Source organism: Leopardus geoffroyi, chromosome B1 (genome assembly GCF_018350155.1).
Source record: "Leopardus geoffroyi isolate Oge1 chromosome B1, O.geoffroyi_Oge1_pat1.0, whole genome shotgun sequence".
In the NCBI taxonomy this organism is placed as follows: domain Eukaryota; kingdom Metazoa; phylum Chordata; class Mammalia; order Carnivora; family Felidae; genus Leopardus; species Leopardus geoffroyi.
This window is the reverse complement of record NC_059327.1, coordinates 112,929,165-112,946,189: the sequence shown is the minus strand read 5'-3', so window position 1 is coordinate 112,946,189 and position 17,025 is coordinate 112,929,165.

Genomic DNA, 17,025 nt, shown 5'->3' with positions numbered 1-17,025 from the left:
ACTAAAGTAAGAGCTGAAGGGTGAATTGGAGCCTTGAATCCATTTGGTGTGGCTGACCTGCCTTATTCTCTGCCTTTCCTTTCCAGCCCTACTGGGACTCAGTGGCTGAACACCTAGTACCTGCACTGGAATGTCTCATAATCCCTTTAGGAAACCATGTGCAAGAGCAGCCCCAGAAGCCTGCCATACAACTTCCAGTCCATCTGGGGAGGGCCCGGAAAAGTCAACCCTACAGGGACCTCATAGGTTAACACTTCATTGAACAGCTCCCTCCCCCCACCCCGTTGCTCTGTTCTCACTCAGGATTTAGCAGCCTAATTTCTCTCTCCATGCCTCTTCTCTCTGAGATTGTAAAGTTCCTTCGGACCTTGCTGTGTTTTCACAGGTCACAGAAGCTAATCATCTTCTGCTCATGGAGACTTCCCTTACATGACTTACAGAAGAGGCTTATCCCCTTCCCACCTGCAAGTCATTTAGGAGCAATAACACTCTTCGACCCAGGTGAGCTCAGAGAGAACAACCGTCTAAACCCTGAGAAAGTAACTTCAATTAGCAAACCTCTTTTGCAGTGTGGCAAAGGAAGGAGTCATGAATGACCCTGGCTTTATAAGATTCTCCCCCGGCTTTAAAATTATCTGTATTTCTTCCATGTAATTCATTCACGTCTAGGCAAATAAGCCTTTCCTTGGGTGACTATAAGGCAAAGTAATTTTGCTAGAAGCAAGGGTGGACTTAGGAGGTAAAAGGGGCTTTTGGTTTGGGCTAAGTCGCACACAGAGCTGCAGACCTCGCTTCAAGTACTAAGTTCTTTTTTTTTTTTAATTAAAAAAATATTAAAAAAATTTTTAACTTTATTTGAGAGACAGAGACAGCATGAGTGGGGGAGGAGGGGAGAGAGAGAGAGAGAGAGAGAGAGAGAGAGAGAGAGAATCACAAGCGGGCTCCATGCTGCCAGTGCAGAGCCCAACTTGGGGCTCAAACTTACAAAAACACTGCATCATGTCCTGAGCTGAAACCAAGAGTCTGATGCTTAACTGACTGAGCCATCCACGCACCCCTGAGGTATTTTTTGTTGTTGTTGTTTATTTATTTATTTTGAGAGAGATGGAGACAGCATGAGTGGAGGAGGAGCCGAGAGAGAGAGACAGAGAGAGACAGAGACAGAGAGACAGAGAGAAAATCCCAATGCAGAGCCTAGTTTGGGGCTTGAACTCATGAAACCATGAGATCATGACCTGAGCCAACACTGAGTCAGACGCTTAACAGGCTGAGCCACCCAGGCGCCCTAAGTACTGAGTTCATAATGTGTAGTGGCATTATGCTAAGCAGCTTACATTAGTTATACCTTTTAATTCTTGTAAGTGGCTTGCTGTATTATCTTTATTTTACAGATGAGAATATTGATGTTCAAAATGATGAGTGACTCACTCAAAGACATGAAGTTATAAAGTGTGAAGTTCAGGATTCTAACTCAAGACCATTAAAATGAAAAGACTGCATTTTATTTCTTCCACAACGACATGCATGCTAAGAATGTATTCTCATTTAACAATTACAGAGTATCTGCCAAGTGTGGAGAACTGTTCTAGAGGCTGGTTTTTAGGAAATAAAGAAATTCATCTGCTGGATCTGGGTGATTTACTATTAAATCCCCTCAAACAGGCAAGACCAGTGGTTGGCAAATATTTTATTGAGCTTTTCTATCAGTTAAAAGACATTAGTCATTATCCCTCCCATATCTATTTCTTTTTTAAAGTTCTATACATGTGCTACTGGACCATGTTATGTATATTTTATAAACCATTGGATAAATCAAAATGAAAAGCAATGAAGAAAAATATAAAAAATTTTAAATTGAAGTTTTAATATTTTCTTCATGCACACCAGGTATTGTATACCCTAGTTTGGAGATCATTGAACAAGAATATAAAGTCCATAATATTTTTATACTACTCTTGAGGAATTTGTGATCCAGTTGGTATATGCCCTGTGGTACATGTTATTCGAGAAAGCATCTAGGGTTGCCTGGAAGAATGAGGAAAGGCTTTTTGAGACAGGTGGCGTTTGCACTGAATTGCAAAAAATGAGTAAGAGTGATGAATAGTAGAAAAGAGGAAGTTCATTTCACGCAGAAGGAATAACAGGGAAAAATCATGTACTTGTGAAAGCTTTGTGTATGGGAGAGAGATAAAAATGTTAGCATGTAACTAGAACACTGGGCGTGGGAGAGAAATAAAGCTGGTGAGGTAGTTGGAATCAGATCATGGAGGTTGTGCCATGTGAAGGTCTTGGACTTTATACCTTAGGTAACAGGGAACCATTGAGTAAGTACACAGAATTGAGAAACTATTGCCGTGATTTGGAAGAAAGATAAAGACATGAACTAACGGAGTGGCAATGGCATAGGGGGAGGAGGTGGATTCCAGTACCGTACCTGAGGTTGGATAGAAAGAATTTCGTTGCTGAACAGGCGTGGGCATGAGGAAGAGGGAGACATGGAGGAAGAAACCAGTGTTTCTGTCAGGAGTGGAGTGGAAAATAATTCCAGTGGCTGAAACAAGGAGTCTTTGTCTCATTTTTCAGGGATCAGTGTAGTTGAGTGCACAGCCTCTGGTACCAGAAGAACCCAAATTGAAAACCTTGCTACATCACTGTCTACCTCGTGTGATCTTCATTGTTGTGTTGTCTCTCTGACCCACGCTGTTCTTATTTGTATAACTGCAAAACTCTGGTGCTCTGTGGCAACATGGCAATGGAGAAAGATTGTTGTAAGCAACTGAGCTAGTAGGCTCTGATATTTCAGTCCTAGTAAAATACTTGTCTTATGACTGCTGAAACAAATTACCATAAACTTGGTACCTTAACACAGAAATTTATTCTCTCATGGGTCTAGAGGCCCATGTACCACTGGGTCACAATCAAGGTGTCAGCAGGGCCAGGATACAGGAAAAGGGTTTGTTCCTTGGTTTCTCCAGCTTTTGATGGCTGCAGGCATTTCTTGGCTTATGGTAGCATCACTCCAATCTTCAAAACCATTATCTTCAAATCTATCTGCTCTGTCTTCATATCACACCTTTTCTGTGAATCTATGTTAAATCTCCCTGTGTCTCCCTCTTGTAATGATTAACGTGATTACATTTTGGGCCCACTTGGATAAACCAGGATCATCTCTCCACCCCTATACCCTTAATGTAATCACCTCCACAAAGACTCTTCTGTCATATAAGACAATATTTATAGGTTCTAGGGATCAGGACCTGATATCCTTGGGTGGCCATAATTCAGTCTATAGCAGCACTTTACTTAGTATTTTAGAGTTTCCAGATTTTACGTGATGTGATCCAGAGTGCATTTCTTCATGGATTCATACCTCCCACTCCCACGGGAAAGAATGAGTAAACTTAGGGGAGGTACAGGTTTTGAAACACTTTCCTTCAAGATCAAATGAGCCCTACACATGTCAGATCTTTTTATTTCCTTCCTTGGAGTATCAGACAGTTGGAAATCTGGCATTGTGTAGCCGTGGCTCATGAATAAATGGAAACTAGGTGCTTAATCATTTCACTGATATTCAAAGTTGCCAGGTAACACTACTTGCATTTCCTCTGCTTTCAGTAGAATAGATTTACTTAAAATAATTTATTCCCCGAAGTGAGTAACTTCCATCACATTTTTCTGGCACTGTATCGTCTCAGATTGTATAAATACAATATATTAGGACTGTGACACAGTGACTATGATAGATACTGAAGAATGGCCTGCTCGGTCACAGTCTACTCTCCTTTTCGAATACCTTTATGTAAACTGGAGGTTGGGAAGTTGAAAACCACGTTGACCACTCTCCTTTGCATCTACAGTCTGAAGGCAAATTATGTTTTGTCTATTAGATGCAGTCATGACACACTTGGAAGGAGGAAGGTTGTACAGAAAAACTGTTTCTCCCTACTCTACACTTTACTTTCAATGTCTCATACCATCTGGGTGAGTTTTCCCACAATAAGCAATTTTCCCATTCTGTGTAGACATCAACCGGATGTTCTACAATTTAACTCAATTTTGACACTATCCACCTGGACATAGCATCAGACCCCACAGGTGAAGGAAGAATTCAGTCATACAAGACTCCGCACCTCCCTCCACCCCCCAATTCAGGTGCCAATCTTTTTTTTTTTTTTTTTTTAATTTTTTTTTTTCAACGTTTATTTATTTTTGGGACAGAGAGAGACAGAGCATGAACAGGGGAGGGGCAGAGAGAGAGGGAGACACAGAATCGGAAACAGGCTCCAGGCTCTGAGCCATCAGCCCAGAGCCCGACGCGGGGCTCGAACTCACGGACCGCGAGATCGTGACCTGGCTGAAGTCGGACGCTTAACCGACTGCGCCACCCAGGCGCCCCTCAGGTGCCAATCTTAAATCCAGGTTATTATCCAGGTGCTTCCAGCCTACCAGCTGCAAATTGGAGGCTCCCACAAGCCCCTCCTTGGGTTCAATAATATGCTGCAGTGGCTCATAGAACTGAAGAGAGTAGTTTACTTACTAGATTACTAGTTTGTTATAAAGGATTCAACTCAGGAACTCTTCCAGATGGAAGAAATGGAAGCGGGAAGGTATGAGGGAATGGTGTGGAGCTTCTCAGAGGGTGGGGAGTGGGGAGCTGAAAATTCCAACATTCTAATCACTTGATTGGTTCCCCTGGCAACCAGCACTTGTCCAGAGGCTATCCAAAAGTCACCTCATTAATATAAACTCAGGTGTGATTGAAAGGGGCTTCGTATGAATAATAAATGGTACCTTTATCATCTTTATCATTGTGGAAAAGCAGGGGTTTTAGGAGCTCTGTGCCAGGAATGAGGATAAAATCCATATATTTCTTATTATAATTTTTTTTTAATGAGTCACATTATTGAAAAGGTAGCTGGAGACCATCTTCTTGCCCTTTTTGGATTTCTTCTTACAGCTAGCAGGTTTTTCTGCAACAATTTTCCGGTGTCGATTCTTCTGCTTCCTGGGTGTACACGCCTTTGTGGCAGAGGAAATAACAGTAATGGCAATGACTTGACTCCTGTATCTCCATTCCTGGATCACACCTGTAGTATGCCCTTGACCCAGTAATATTAAAAATATTATGTAGTTTAATAAACAGCGGCAGAGTTTCAAATCTGGTCTTAATCAGCATTGGTTTTGAAGTATGCAAAGTAATTTGAGGGTCTCCAGGAAGTTTTCGCTACCATGAATGATCTTCCTTAACATTGCCAGAAGCATCATCTTTAATGATTAATTACTTTATGCTAAGTTTTATGCTTTGGGCAATATGCTGGAGTTTGGGGACTGGATGGGGGCTGGGTCAATTGTATGTAGATTTATACTGAGATGCTAGTTCAGTTCAGGTAAGACTGGCTCTTCTTAGATTCCATAATGAGTAATATGGAGTTTGTATCTAGTTGAACCTAAAGTTGGGTATGAAAGCCAACCATCAACACAAAGCAGGAGTTCTAGAGGCAGGTGGGCATCTTAAATAATGGTGTGTACTAAAACTAGAATTTCAATTCAGAGAGTGGATTTCTAAAGCAGTGAGGGCTTCGCAATGTAGTGTTAAAGATCATAGTTCCAGGATTAAGTGACACATTTTAGGTCAATGGAAGAAAACACCCCCAGCATTCTTCTTTCCCATATGCATGGCAGATATTGCATATTGATCAGTTTTCAATTCTTCTAAATTGAGTCTTCAGTCCTTCTAACTACAGCACTCTTAGCAACCACTACCAATAAATAGATGTAAGAAGGAATGGTAGGAGACATTGATTTCTTATCTGGCAGCCATTTTTCTTCCTTATCTCTTTATTGAAGAGACTGCCTCCCATAATAGAGGATTAAAATACACTGACAGATATTTTCTTAGGATTCTTAATTCAAAGGCATGGTCATGGGTCTTGGAAAGTATTGAATGAAACACTCTCAGTCTTCAGCTGGATGTTGATATGTCTACAAGGCATGATTCCTCAAATTTGTCACTTCTGATGTGTGCATGAAGGGACAAGCCTGTGGTCCAAACCAATCTGATGTGGATAGTATGATTGAAGAAAAAAAATAAAAAACTCTAGTCTTTGATGATTTTCTTGGGCCGTTGAACCAACTCTGGTACTACTACTTTCTTCCAGACCTGTTTTATGAGAAAAAGCATAAATCATAAAAATCTGAATAAATGTACAATATTTTCCCCTCAATTTCTTAAAATATATATTAGTACTTAAACCAAAAATTATACCATTGTCATGTATGGTTTATAATGCATGCAGATGTTATACATATCACAGCTATGGAGTAAAGGCTAGTGAACAGTAAATGGATCTCCAAGGTTGTAAGGTCTCTACATTTTACATCAAGTACTACAATTTTAGCTCTAGATCAACTGCAAAAATGTTAAGGATGTATATTGTAATCCTTACCATAATCACTAAAAATTAACACACACAGATACAGTTTACAAGTGCATAGATAGATTAAAATATTCTAAAAATTAAAAAAATATATATTTATTTATTTTTGAAAGAGAGAGAGAGACAGGGCACCAGGAGGGGAGAGAAAGAGGGTGGCAGAGAATCAAAAGCAGGCTTCAGGCTCCAAGGTGTCAGTACAGAGCCCTTCCGGGGGCTCAAACCCACAAACTGTGAGATCATGACCTGAGCCGAAGTCCAATTCTTAACTGACTGAGCCACCTAGCACCCCTAAAATATTAAAAAAAAATCAAATAATTCAAAAGAAGGCAGGAAACATGAAACAGAAAAATAAACCAACAAATGAAAACTGGAGGGGAAAAACAGAATACAGTAAAAATGGTCTATCTAAACTTAACCATGCTGATATTTATATTAAATGCTTACAATCAAACCACTCCAAATAGGGGTGCCTGGGTGGTTCATTTGGTGGAGTCTTGGTTTTGTCTCAGGTCATGATCTCAGACACAGGGGTTTGAGATCCGCGTTGGGCTCTGCATGTTCTGTCAGCACAAAGCATGCTTGGGATTTCTCTCTTCCTCTCTCTCTGCCCTTTTCCCTTCAAAATAAATAAATAAACTTAAAAAAAAAAAAAAACAAGTGGAAAAAAAAACTCCACTCCAATTAAAAAGCAGAGATTTTCCAAATAAATTACAAAGCAGGGGAGCCTGGGTGGCTCAGTCAGTTAAGCAGCCAGCTCTTGGTTTAGACTCAGGTCGTGATCTCACAGTTCCTGAATTTGAACCCCACCTTGTGGGGGTGTGGTGCAGTGCTGACTGCACTGGGCTGGTGATGTGTGGAGCCTGCTTGGGGTTCTCTCTCTCTCTCTTTCAAAATAAACAAAAAACCTTAAAAAACAAAACAAACAAACAAACAAACAAAAAAAAAACAAAGCAGGACCCAGCTGTAAGCTGTTTATTGCAGATGCACTGTAACTATAAAGACATTGATAGGCTAAAATAAATGCATGGAAGAGGTATATTATTCAGACAGTCAGTGTACAAGATGGAATGGCTATATTAATATTGGCTATGACAGACTTCAAGACAAATTGTATTGTCAAAAATAAAGGAGGAGATTTCATAACAATAAAAGACTCAATTCATTAGGAAGGTATAACAATAAATTCATAGAACTTAATAATGGATTGGATCACAAAATCAAACCCAGCTGAATGCTGTGTACAATGAATATACCTATAACAAAGTAATTGAGGAAGGTTAAAAATGAAAGAATGCATACCATTCTAACAGACTCATGTGAACAAAAGAATAGAGGCATTGAGCAAAATATAATTGAAATGAAGAGATAAGTATGTATTTTATAATGTTAAAGAGTTGAATGAAGATATAGAAATTGTAAATATCTAGGCACATAATAAGATAACCACAATGTTCATTAAGCCAAGATCATGAGAAAGAAAGGGAACTAGACAGAAACATGTTAATGGTAATAGACATTAGTAACCCCTGTCAGTTCAAAATATAACAACCAGACAAAAAGTAAGGATATAAAATACCTAAATACTATTTAAGTAAATTAGATTTGCTTGATAGATATTAAAACTAGAGGAGGGGCGCCTGGGTGGCGCAGTCGGTTAAGCGTCCGACTTCAGCCAGGTCACGATCTCGCGGTCCATGAGTTCGAGCCCCGCGTCGGGCTCTGGGCTGATGGCTCAGAGCCTGGAGCCTGTTTCTGATTCTGTGTCTCCCTCTCTCTGCCCCTCCCCGTTCATGCTCTGTCTCTCTCTGTCCCAAAAATAAATAAACGTTGAAAAAAAAAATTAAAAAAAAAAAAAAAAAACTAGAGGAAACAAGTGTCCATAGTAAAGACACAAAATATGATTATTGTTTGTTTGTCATCTCCTTGGTTTCAGGTGTATTCTGAAACTGGCCCTCAAATTCAGGGGGCAGGGAGAGACTGAAGTGGCAAGCCACTCATATTCAAGGGGTATCTTGGGCATAGCAAGATGAACAGATCTCTACACACCACCCCCAACCACTAAATCTTAAAAGTTCACATACAGTATTTAACTGGGTTCAGTCACATATAGTGTCTAGGTGGTCTCAACAACCACATCCTTATCTCAAAGCTATGTCCTTGGAGCGGCCTCTGGGAGTGGGAAAGACAAACAATACACACATTCCAAGGACAGGAGAGAGGGGGTGAGGTGCCTCTGATTGCCAGGGTCCATCTCGCTGGATAACTGGTAGTCAAGTCTTCTCCATGACCTCCCCTAACAATTATATATTAGGCTTCCAAAGAATACTCAATAAATATACTTTCATGAGAATAAGACAAAGAAGAATATGTTCAAGGAAAAAGGACAATGTTGACTAAATAATTAAAAAAAACAATATGGAAGGAATCTAAAAGAAATAAAAAGACTCAACTATAGAGAACAAATTGATGGTTATCTACAGGGGAGGTGGTTGAAGGGATGGGTTAAATAAGTGATGGGGATTAAGGAATGCACTTGTGGTGATGAGCACCAAGTGTTGTATGCAAGTGTTAAATCATTACATTGTATACCTGAAGCTAATATTACATACTGTATATTAACTCACTGGAATTTAAATAAAAACTTAAAAAAAAAAAAAAGAAGGCACCTGAGTGGCTCAGTTGGTTAAACCTCCAACTTCAGCTCAGGTAATGATCTTGAGGCTATTGAATTCGAGCTCTACATTGGGCTCTGTGCTGACAGCTGAGAGCCTGGAGCCTGTTTTGAATTCTCTCTCTCCCTCTGTCTCTGCCCCTCCCCCATTCACGCTCTGTCTCTGTCTCTCTGTCTCTCTCTCCCCAAAATAAATAAGCATTAAAAAATTTTTTTTAAACTTTAAAAGAAGAATCAAAAGATAAATTTTATAGGAAAATGTACCTGCTATTCAATGTGAGGGAGACAATAAGTAAACAAGATTCTTGTTCTCAAGAAATTTACAATCTAAAATGAAGAGAGATAAGAACCTTTAAAATATAACACCAAATGAAATGTGCTATGAAAACACAAATGGGAGAGCAATTCCTCATTTGTGGAGGACAAGTTTAAGTTAGACTTTTTCTTAGGCTGGGGTCTCCCAAAAGCTGACTGAAAGAAGTTGCTGAGAAGTAATTTTAGGAAGCACTGGTAGGGGAATGGGAAACGAGTCAGGGAATGGAAGGAAGCCAATGTATATAAGGAGCAGTTAGGGTTCAGTCCCACAAGTGACCACTGGGAAACAGTGAACTGTGTACCTCCCAGTTGTCCCATCTAGGGAATGAAGACTTGTGGTATTCATTCCCAGTTATTCACTGTTGATTAAGGGTTGCTTCCAGAGGTATCAACTCATCAGTACTTCTGGCCTTCCCCTCAAGATGGGCATACTTATTTGTTAAAAATTTATTATTTATTTATTTATTTACTTATTTTTGAGAGAGAGAGCACAAGTGGGAGAGGGGCAGAGACAGCAGGAGAGAGAGAATCCCATCTCATGCGATGCTCCATCTCGCAAACCATGAGATCATGACCTGAGCAGAAATCAAGGATCATTCACTCAGCCGACTGAGCCACCTGGGCGCCCCAAGATAGGCATACTTCTTTGTTTTGATAGTCACAGATTCCAAGGGATGTAGATGGGGCAACAATAGCATCTCCTACCGTATTGAAGTTTAGATAGGCATTCTACAGATGAAGATTATTTGTTGAAAAAATACATGGATAAATGGATGAATGAATGGATGGATTGATGGGTTAGTGGGATGGATGGAAAGGAACCCTTATGTGAGATAAAAAAAAAAAATGAAACCACTGAAATGGAAACAATATTGTGGACTTTTGAACTTGTATTTTTTTTTTCTTTTTTATAGAGGAGATCATTATGTATTGAGTATTAACCACTTTTTGGTCATATATACTACAAACATTTTTTTCTTAGTTATCATTATGTTAACTTTCACTAAGCTGGTTTTAGGCATTATAGGCTATTTTATTTTAGTTAAGAATTTTTAATAGTGATTACATATTGAAATATTCTAGTTGTATTAGGCTCAATAAAATACATTATTAAAATTATTTTCACCTGTTTCTTTTTACTTTTTAAATGTGGCTACTACAAAGGCTTAAATTACATATGTGGCTGATACCACATTTCTGTTGGACACTGGATTTCCAGTGGAATACAATACTTAAATCTTTTTCTTCTTTTAAATCCAAGTTAGTGTAACATATAGTGTAATAATGATTTCAGAAATAGAATTTAGTGATTTATCACTTACAATAACATCCAGTGCTTATCCCAACAAGTGCCCTCCTTAATGCCCATCTCCCATTTATTTACCCATCTCCACACCCAACACCCAGCCAGCAACCCTCAACAATTCTCAAATCTTAAAGTAGTATTTAGCCCTTATTTTCAAGACAACAGGTCAAAATTAACAATAAAGTAAAAAAAAAAAAAGATGATATCTATGATACAGTCTGAGAGTCACCTCTCTATCCATCTCAAGTATGGCATTTGTTGGGTAGTCATGAGACTAAATTTTGATCGATGAGATACAATTGGAAGGGTTGTGTGTGTGTGTGTGTGTGTGTGTGTGTGTGTGTGACTTCCAACAAGTCTCCTTAAATCAGAGGTGATTTGAAAGTCTTTCTCCCCCTCCCTCCTCCAACCTATTACTTGGAATATGGATTCAATGGCTGATGCTCTAATAGTCACCTTGGACAATGAGTTGGAAGGTCACAATTTAGACATGGCAGGGAGATGAACTAGAAAGATTCCTGACCTACCTCCAAATTTCTTCTGCTTGAGAGAGAAATAACATGCTATGGTGTTTAAGTTAGTGTTATTCTGGGATTTTCATTTTATGTCTGGATTGGAAACTGACCTTTGAGTTATTAGATGGACTCTATAAACAAAGATAGCTTCCTCTGCAGCTCCTACAAGTCCTTGGAGGTACTTGGGAGCTCCTCTTTTGCCATCCTGAAACCCATTTCAGTCTCTTTAGGGATTAATTCTTCTACCAGTAAGCTGTCCAGTGCTGGCAACAGTAGACTCTCTCATGTTGCCCTGTCTCTTGTTGTCATGGTCCTGGTGGCCATGCTGGTCTGCAAGCAGAGTGGAGGGAGGTGGGAGGAGGGGGAGGAGGGGGAAGATAGAGGACTTGATTGGTTATTTTAAATTACATGCAAGAATTGCTATTCATAAAGAAGAAGAGAATTCCAAAAGCAATGAAGAAATAAACAGGAGGTTGTTTCATTTTGGGGGCTTACATGAAAGATCCATTTCTGTGAATAACTTGGTTTGGTAATATGTTTTTATCAATTCAGACTTTGTACAATGTTATGTATATGATTCAGAAGGATTTCTGTACCTGGAGAACTGTAACCACGTAAAATGTATACTATTCTGCCTTTTTATCTCCCAGTGTAAATAAAGCACCTATTAAAAAATTTTTTTTAACGTTTATTTATTTTTGAGAGACAGAGAGATAGAGCATGAGCTGGGGAGGAGCAGAAAGAGAGGGAGACACAGAATCAGAAGCAGGCTCCAGGCTCTGAGCTGTCAGCACAGAGTCTGATGTGGGGCTCAAACTCATGAACCATGATATCATGACCTGAGCCAAAGTCGGGTGCTTAACCGACTGAGCCACCCAGGCGCCCCTAAAGCACCTATTTAACATAATCCAATGCTCAGAAGTACTTTTCCAATTCCTTTCTACCTGCATATAATTTTTGTACTGTGAATGGATATACTATGATGTATCTTTCTACGTGATTTAAAAATATGATACTTGGTTTTACACCTGGTCTGTTGATAATCTTGAATTCAGTAGAATTCCAAGCAGAAATTCTATACCATAAAAACAGTGTTCTAGCAGGTTATACCAGTAAAGCAGAAATAGATACCTTCTCAGAGCTCACAGCTGCTCATATGGAAAGTCTTTTAAATAATGATGATATAATAAGACTAATTAAGCCTTTTATAATCTAAGCATTCTGGTTTTCCTGATATCTTATTAACTAATAATTTTACCCAAGTTTCCAGTGACTTGATTACTTATTTTCCTTTATGATCATTTTGTCCTTTCACTAGGGGTTACCTTTTGTCACTAAATTTGAATTAGTAAATCTATTTACTCTTTTGTTAAATAGGAATAATACTTCTCCTAAAGATTTGATGAGAAAAAAACTGTAAAGGTTACATTGTTTGAATATTTTTGAAAATCTAAGTATGATTATGGTTTTTCTCCCAGGCCTGTCTCACCATTGTATATTGGGCATAGAGATGGGAACAGGTAACTGGTCTCTTTAGTGCACAGATCTTTGGGTAAAGAGGAGCTGGACTCCAAAAGCTGTACTCAGGACACTAAAACTGAATTTCCATGATTAGATTCTAGACCTTCCACTCATGTTATAATGGGATAAGACTTTTGAAAGCCTTGGCAAGGAATGAGTGTATCTTAAATGTAGGGGGAATGTATAGAATGCATTCTTTTTTTTTTTTAATTTGTTTTTAACATTTATTTTTGAGAGAGAGAGAGAGACAGACAGAATGCGAGTGGGTTGGGCAAGGAAGAGAAGGAGGCACAGAATCCGAAACAGTCTCTAGATTCTGAGCTGTCAGCACAGACCCTGATGCGTGGCTCGAACTCATGAGCTGTGAGATCATGACCTAAGCCGAAGTTGGGCGCTTGACCGACTGAGCCACCCAGGCGCCCCTAGAATGCGTTCTGTAGTGATTTTTAAATATGTTTACAAAGTCTTAGCTACTTTTCTTTTTTAAGAGATGGAGCTTAATTTTCCTCTTCTCGAATAGCATTTGGACTTCTTGGCTCTCTTCTGATGAATATAGTAAAGCAAAAGTGACAGTATACGGTTTTGGAGACAAGGTTATAAGGGCATTGAGGCTTCCTTTGTGTTTTCTCTCACAGAGAGGAGTTAAGTACCATGCTTGAGGATATTCAGGCAGCCTGTGTAAAGGGTGTACATGGCAACTGACTGAGCATGTGAGGAACTGAGGCATCCTGTCAAAAGCTTTGTGAGTTTTCCATCTTGTGTCTTCCAGCCCCAGTTAAGCTTTTTTTTTTTTTTTTTAACTGTAGCCCCTGCCAACATCTTGATGACAACCACACAAAACACTCTGAGTCAGAACCATCTAGCTAAGACTCTTCAAATTTCTGATCACAGAAATTATAAGATAATAACTGTCATTTTAAACCATTAAGTTTGGGGATAATTTGTTACACAGCAATAGATAACTAATACAAGGGTATAGGGGTGATATATCAGTTAAATACAGCTACAAATATGCTATGTAACTGACAGCTACAGAATTTCAGTGGCATATAACAGTAAGCTTCTATTATGGGCCAGCTGGGGTTCAGCTGATCTGGGCTGGACTTAAGTAGGCGGTTCTGTTAAGACTCAGCTGGGCTTGCTCTGGCATCTGGGGTGAGCTGGGAGTCATCCTTGAGACTTTCTCTTTCTCTCCCTAGACCAGTAGGCTATTCCAGGCATGTTCCTCTTTGAGGTGTAAGAGAGCAAGCCTAATCATTCATATGGCTTTTATGCCTTTGGACATGTCCCATCCACTATCACTGCATAAGCTTAAGCAAGTCACATGCCAGTCCCAAAAGTTGGAGGTGGGAGAGAAATATACTTTGCAGTAGAAAGAGGAGCTGCCAAGTTCCATGACAAAAGGTGTGGATATAAAGAAGGGTGAAAACTTAGGGCCTATAAGGCCATCTACTGCAAGTGAGGTGAAGGGAGCAAGTTTACAGCAAGTTGGAAATGGTTTGAAAGCAGTAAGAACCAGACAAGACTGCAAGATTGCATGGTATGAAGAGGAGGGCTGATGCTGCTTTCACTGACAGTGAAATCATTTTCTCCAGTGGGTCGGGGAAAGCCATCGATGAAAGTGATCATACTGCAAACAATTTTCAATCTTGCTGAAACACGAACTGCCTTGTATATTCATTTAACACATAAGAAAAAAAAAAAAAAGACACATAACCTCCTGAGAAAAGCTAGCACAGTTAGGTAGAAATTATAAGCGTGATGTTGAGCTCAAATTTATGTTGGGGAACCCCTTTACAAATCCCAGCACCCCAGGAGTGTGAGTTATCATGAACTGCGACATGTTGAGAAAAGGGAATGAAAAGATATCCATTTTGAGTTTTGTTGGCACTAGATGTGTCTTAATTTTTTTTAATGTTTGGCGTTTCATGCTCAAATATCTTTTTATTAAACATAAACATCTGTTATGTTTATTTTGAGGAAATATTTGTTACTAGGAACAAGGTAGTAGTACTCAAATATATCCATATATATGATGAAACAGTCCTTGGGGTTTTAGATTAAGAGGTGCAGTTTACAAACTGAACAGTTTAGGGACGATTATATATTTAATTGTCCAAATTTATCTTTTTTTTCCCTTAATTCAAGTGATATCTAAACAAATCCTTTTTGGCCTGTGGTAGTCAGTATAAACATAGGTACTTGGTCCTTTGCGTGGAGCAAACAAAAAGTGTGTTATAATTAAAACAACAACAACAACAGCAACAAAAGGAAGGGACAGGAGAATCCTTGGGTTAAATTTTGAGCTTGCCCATTTATTTCTATTTTACTCTTTCCACTTCAGTTCTCTGATCTGAAAATTGGACATCATGTTATATCTACTGTTGGTTTTTCGTTGTACAGGTAACCTTGGACAATGAACTTCACAAGAGTTATTCCCAGACATAAGTATCTCTCTTTTCCTTTCTCCATGGACTCAGGAGGTCTCCATATTCAGATCTGGAATAGGTAATGTTTCTTAAACTTGAGACTTGCAAATTTGGACTGGATTGAGAAAGGGGAAATTTGGACTGGAAAATTCCTCTTGCCTTCCAACAATAAAATCTCAAGTACGACACAATTCGTCCAGTCTGCTACAACTGGGGAGCTTGAGACTGGGACTCGATTTGACTCATCCCAAATCTCGTTAATAAGAATCTGTTTTCTCTCTCAATACTAAGGCTGTTTTTAAAAATTTCCCACTGCTTTATTTTCTCATTCATACTAAAATGAGATGAAGGAATTTATTTTTTTCTTAAACAAATTTTTTTTAATGTTTATTTTTGAGAGACAGAGAGAGAGAGAGAGGGAGAAAGAGAAGGAGACATAGAATCCAAAGCAGGCTCCAGGCTCTGAGCTGTCAGCACAGAGCGCGACGTGAGGCTCAAACTCACAACCATGAGATCATGACCTGAGCTGAAGTCGGATGCTTAACCAACTGAGGCACCCAGACACCCCAGAGATGAAGGAATTTAAAGATACAGTGAGTTTTACAACAACCAGTTATCTCTACGAAGGGCTCTTAAATCTTTAGAAAAGATTTTATCCTCAAAATTTCAAAATGATCTGGAAAAAATAGTCCAGGATATTAGGCAAAAAATTATGATTGTTGTTTTGTAGTATTAAAACTATGTGACCGTTTCCCTTCTCTGGATTCACAATATTCTAGATTGTGATTACATCATTTTTTGCCTTAAAAAGACAGGTTTAAACAAAATGATGGAATAGAGGTCAGGGGAGGAATATCAACATTGTTAACAAAAATGTTTACTCTGCTATAATTTCAAGCGGCACGTTCAAACCTCCCTTTCTGAAGCCAATACTAGCCTCTGTCTCCCAGTTTTCTAATGTTATTGAACAGGCTTCCTCACATCAGAACACCTTAGGGGAAAGAAGTGGCCTTTGTCAAAGGAATCACTAGGGGTGAGCTCTCGAAGTTTAAAGGAACCTCTATTTTACATGTATCTGACAAAGAAGATCTACAATTTCTTGTTTCATGCAGGTATATCACTTGGTGGTTTAGCTCCTGTGTTTAAAGATGACTTCTCTCATGAATGTTTCTTAAGGGGTCAGAGGTATGTACGAGATTTGAGGTCACTTTGGATAGCATGGGCAAATACAGAGGATAAACCTTAACTGATTAACATGAAAGTTATATTAACATGAAAGTGGATGTTCTCCCAACCATTTTTTTTAACGTCATTTGCCGTGAGAGCTTCTGTTTCACCTGTGTTCAGTTTAAGGACAGTGCTTCCCTATGTTATGAGACCCGTGTAAATTGTTTTTCTGATGGTTCAATGAATCGGTTTCTTAATTTTCCCAAAATCAAATCATTTTAATTTTAGGGTGTCATCACCATCTTAAAACATAAGATCATGGGATGTGAAAAGAGACTATCGTTGGAGTCCTGTGGCACATTAGAAAGTACCTGCTCACTGTTAGATTCAAACTGTCTGAGTTCTTTTCCTTATTTGGAGACTTAGTAGCTGTGGTGATCTTGGTAAGTTTCCTTGTAAAGAAAGACAAGGCAAGTTTTACAGACAAGAAAACTGAGGTTCTAAGAGGGAAGTGACTTCATGACCTAGGAGGTGGGGTTAGAAAGCCTCAGGTTAGGGTATCACTTGCAGGTTTTGACACGATCCTGATGTCTATTACACTACATCAGAGTCACAAGGACATGGTTTCAATGATTCGTTTTTAATTTTCTTAAAAAAAATTATG